This window comes from Rhinopithecus bieti, unplaced genomic scaffold (assembly GCF_001698545.2).
Source record: "Rhinopithecus bieti isolate Rb0 unplaced genomic scaffold, ASM169854v2 scaffold_6782, whole genome shotgun sequence".
NCBI lineage: Eukaryota > Metazoa > Chordata > Mammalia > Primates > Cercopithecidae > Rhinopithecus > Rhinopithecus bieti.
In genome coordinates, this window is record NW_016805866.1 from 1,552,231 (window position 1) to 1,557,664 (window position 5,434).

At 32.7% G+C, this 5,434-nt stretch overlaps 1 protein-coding gene across 10 annotated transcripts in view; it reads right to left on the reverse strand.

Moving 5' to 3' along the window:
• Positions 1–5,434, reverse strand: part of CEP128 (centrosomal protein 128) — a 483,382-nt gene that overhangs the window by 431,187 nt on the left and 46,761 nt on the right. The gene's annotated exons all lie outside the window — the stretch shown is intronic.

The window sequence follows — 5,434 nt, forward strand, 5'->3', positions numbered from 1 at the left end:
AAAAAAAAAAAAAAAAAAAAGATGAAAAGAATGAATAAGACAAGATTTGACTATATCACAACCATAGTCAATGAAAATTTAATCATACATTTAAAAATACTTAAAAGAGTATAATTGAATTGTTTGTAACAAAGAATAAATGCTTGAGGTGATGGATACCCCATTTATCCTGATGTGATTATTATATATTGCATGCCTGAATAGAAATATTTCATGAAATATGTATATGTTTATACATATGTCATGTCTTTAAAATTAAAAAACTGAAGAATAAATTTAACCAAGAAGGTGAAAAACCTGTACACAAAAAACTGTAAGATGTTGATGAAAGAAATTGAAGACAAAATAATGAAAAAATAAATGAAAAGATATTCCATCCTCACGAATCAGAAGAATTAATATTGTTAAATTATCCATTCTACCCAAAGCAATATATAGGTTCAGTATAACCCCTTTCAAAATCCTAATGGCATTCCTCACAGGAAAAAAAAAAAAATCCTAAAATTTGTATGGAAACATAAAGACCCTAAAACAATTCCAAGAAAGAAAAACAAGGTTGGAGGAATTATACTTCCTGATTTAAAAATTATATAACAAAGCTATAGTAATCAAAACAGTGTGGTACTGGCATAAAAACAGACACATACACCAATAGAACAGAACAGAGAACCTAGAAGCAAACCCAAACAGATATGGTCAACTAATTTTTGACAGGGGCACCAATAGGACACAATGAGGAAAGAAGAATCTCTTCAATAAACGGTGTCAAGAAAACTGAAATTTCACATGCAAAAGAAAGTGAACCCTTATACCATACATAAAAATAAGCTCAAAATGGATAAAAGACCTAACTGTGAGACCAGGAACTATAAAACTCCTATAAGAGAACATAGGGGAAAATCTCCTGGGCACTGAAGTTGGCAACGATTTTTGGGTATCAAACCAAAAGTTCAGGCCACAAAAGCAAAAATAAATAAGTGGGACTACTTCAAATCAAAAAAAAAATTATATCTTTTGCTGCTCTGTACAGCAAAAGATATAATCAACCAAATGAAATAGCAGCCTACAAATTGAAAAAAAATATTGGCAAACAATATATCTGATGAGGTTAATACCCAAAATTAACAAAGAACTCATACAACTCAATAGTAGAAAAACAAACAATCCAATTTTTTAAACAGGCAAAGGATCTAAATAGACATTTCTCCATGGAAGACAAAAATCACCAACAGCTATATCAAAAGGTATTTAACATCATTAATCATCAGGGAAATGCAAATCAAAACCACTATGAGATACCACATCACAGCTGTAAAGGTGGTTATTATTTTAAAAAGTCAAAAAATAACAAATGTTGACAAGAGTATGCAGAAAGAGTAATTAAAAATAGAACTACCAAATGACACGTGATCCCTCTGCTGAGCATATACCCAAAGGAAATAAAATTATCACCATGTAAAGGTTCTACATTCCTATGTTCATTGCATCATTATTCACAATAGCCAAGATATGGAAAAAACCTAAGTGTCTGTTGATGGAAAAATGAATAAAGAAATTGTGGTACATATATACAATGAAAGATTACTCAGACTTACAAAAGAATGAGATCTTTTCATTTACCACAACATGGCTGGGACTGGAGGACAATTATGCTAAGTAAAATAAGCCAGACACAAAAAGAAAAATATTGCATGATCTCACTAATTAAATATGGGATCTACAAAAAGAAATCAAATATACAGAAAGAGAGAACAAAACAGTGGTTACCAGGGACAGAGGGGTTAGAGGGGATGAAATGGGAAGATGCAGGTCAGAGGATACAAAGTAGCTGATATGTAGGATGAACAAGTCTAGAGATCTAAAGGACAACATGAGAACTATAGATAATAAAACAGTACTGTATATGGGATTCATGCTAAATTAGAACATTTTAGATGTTCTTGCCACAAAACAAAACAAAAAAAATGGGTAACTGTCAAAGGACAGATATGTTAATTTACTTCAATGTAATAATCTTTATACTATCTACGTATATCCCATAACAACATGTTGCATAGCTTAAATTTGCAAAATAAAATTTACTAAAAAAAAATAAGTAAAAGGATAGTTACATTTAAACTTGAGTTTTAGGAGTAGGGAAAGGGCCTATCAGGGCAGGGTGGGCATGAAATTTTGGGGGGTGATGGGTGTGTCCTTATCTTGACTGTGGTGATGGTTTCACAGGTATACACTTATGTCAAAACTTATCAAACTGTACACTTTAAATATGGGCCATTTATTCTACGTCAATTATACCTCAAAAAAATTGTTTAAAAAAAATCTTTTTAACTTCTAGATTTAAAAAACCATAAAATATTATTGGAAAGATATACTATGTTTATAAATTGGAAAACTGGATATTATAAAGATTTCAGTTCTCTTCAAATTGACCTATAGAAACAATGTAATCCAATCAAGATCCCAGATTTTTAATAATTTCATTTGCAGATTTCAAAATATATATGGAAATGCAAAATGCAAAGAACACACAAGACAAGTTTGAAGAACAGCATGAAAGGAGTTACTCTACCCCTATCACAACTAAATACAAAGCAACAGTAATCAAGACAGTGGAATACTGGCACTTGGATAGATCCAGGGGACCAAAGAGTCCTGAAACAGATGCTCATGCATATGAACATTTGATGTATAACAAAGATACGATTGTAAAGTAGTGGGGAAAGAGTAGTCCTTTTAATGAACGGAACTTAATCAATTAAACATTCATATAAAATGTATTCCTCCTAATTCATACCACAAATACCAATTTCAAGTAAATATCACACCTAAATGTGAAAGGTAAAACCATAAGCTTCTAAATGATTACACAAGAGAACATCTTTGTGATCTAAATATAGGGAATGACTTCTTAGACAGGTCAAACAAGTACTAACCACAAAAGAGAAGATGGAAAATTAAACTGGATTAAAATTCAATAGAAGGTCCCATTAAGAAAAATATAAAAATGAAAAGAAACAAGCTGCAATATGGGAGATGATATGTGCAATATAAAAAACTCACAACGTGCTCATATAGAAAATATATAGGCCAGGCGCAGTGGCTCATGCCTGTAATCCCAATACTTTGGGAGACCGAAGTGGGTGGATCATCTGAGGTCAGGAGTTCAAGACTGGCCTGGTCAACATGGCTAAACCTCATCTCTACTAGAAACACAAAAAATTAGCCAGGTGTGGTGATGCACGCCTATAATCCCAGGTATTCAGGAGACTGAGGCAGGAGACTCACTTGAACTCAGGAGGCAGAGACTGCAGTGAGCTGAAATCATGCCATTGCACTGCAGCCTGGATGACAAGAGCAAAACTCCATCTCAAAGAAAAAAAATATATAAAGACCTCCTACAAAACAAGAACAAAAAGACAATCAACCCAATTGAAAAGTGGACAAAAGATGCAAACTGGCACTTCAAACAAGAAAATAACCAACAGTCTACAAACATATGAAAATATGTTCATCATCAGTAGTAATCATGAAATGCAAAAGAAAACCAAAATGTGACACCATAAACACCTATCATAATAGCTACTATTGAAAGGACAAGTAATAGCAAGTGTTGGAAAGAAGAAGAGCAACATGCATTCTCATACACTGTTAGTGGGAGTGTAAATTAGTGCAACCACCTTGGAAACCTATTTTTTGGTGTCTACTAAATTTGAAGGCATCTAGGATCTGTACTCCATGTTACGTACCATCAGAAATGCATGCACATGTACACTAAATATTGAATAAGAGTGGTCATAGCAGTATTATCCATAGAAGCCCCAAATTTAAAATAATCCAACTATCTATCCGTAGCTATAGAATGTTAACATATATTGCTGTATATCAATACAATGGAACACCAAAGAACAATAAAAATGAACAAAATGCAAGAACCTGACACAACACCCATTACAATCCTAATGATTAGCAAAAGAAGTCAAAGACCAAAAAAACTTCTCCTATATGGTTCCATTAATACAAGGAGTTCAAAACGGGGGGAAATTATAGGGTTAAAAGGCAAAATAGTGATTATCTTTAGAAAGCAAGGAGTTAGTGATTGGAGAGAGAAATTAGAAGTTTTCTTGAATACTGGTAATATTCTATTTCCAGGTCTGGGTGGTGAGGGTATGTTCGCCTCATGATAATTCATCAAGCTATACACTGATACATGTACTTTTCTGTATGTACACCTCCGAATTTTAAAATTTTAAAACAAGTAAAAGAGAAGAGAGAGCTTCAGCAGCTTCCCTTGTCAAGTAACAGGTTCCACTCTGGAATTTATGAGACAAGACAGAATATTACTTAGTAAGTTAAAGAGGACCTTAGAGCAACATTCTTAAATGTGTACTTCAGCTCTTGTTTAGTATGTAAATCAGACAATAGCACAGATTTCGTACTGTGTGAACTATTGCAATTAACTAAGAAAAGCACCAAACTGTTAATCTCAGAAAAGTCCTTTTTTGGAAGTATGTGATGTTTTAGATATTTTAGACTGGTACAGTTTAAATTGAAGGTACCCTTGGTACATCTGAAAAAATCTAGAACTTTATGCAAAAAAAAAAATATCTTGATATTACACATTAGATGCCACATTGCCACACATTAATTGCAAAAATGTTGTCTACTTCAGCAGAAGACAGGCATTGTATCTTCACCTTTCTACGGCTCTTCACAAAAAACTTAATACCAAAAACAAAAAAGATTTTCATGTAGCCAAGTGTTTATTCATATTTTAAAATAAGCAAATTTCACTATAAGAGAAATTTTCAAATACCTTATTTTCAAAAACATCAACTTCGTTGATCTTTTTATCTCTTAGCACATTCAGCCAATAAATTCAAACTCCAAAATGAACTCAACATATCTATGTAAGGAACTGTAAACAAATTAACAACTGGAGAAAAATTATCTACTTTTACTAGGAAACTTTCAATTTGAATAAAATATATTAAGGAAAAAATCCTGCTCACTTTCCTTATCTTGAAAAAAAAGGTATTATGAGAAATGAATAAATACACTCCTGAAGTTGACAAATTTGCAAGTTTAGTGACCATTAACCGTTTCCTCCTAAAAAGACAAACTGATAATATAAAGAAATTAACACTATATAGACTGTATTTTTTAACCTTAATTCCACCAAGGATAGTGATTTGATAAAAATAAATCACTGAACAGTGAGTGTCAACAATATGACTTTGAGATAATAAAGCTTGGGAATTAGGAGTATTTTCAACTGGAACCATATCAGACAAAAACAACAGCAAAGAGGTCTTTGTAGCAATTGTAACTACACACATGTGAGACGACCTGAAAATGGGGAGTGCTACAAAACCACTATGAAAAGCATCGGGAAGGGGAACATCACGCACTGGGGCCTATCATGGGGAGGGGGGAG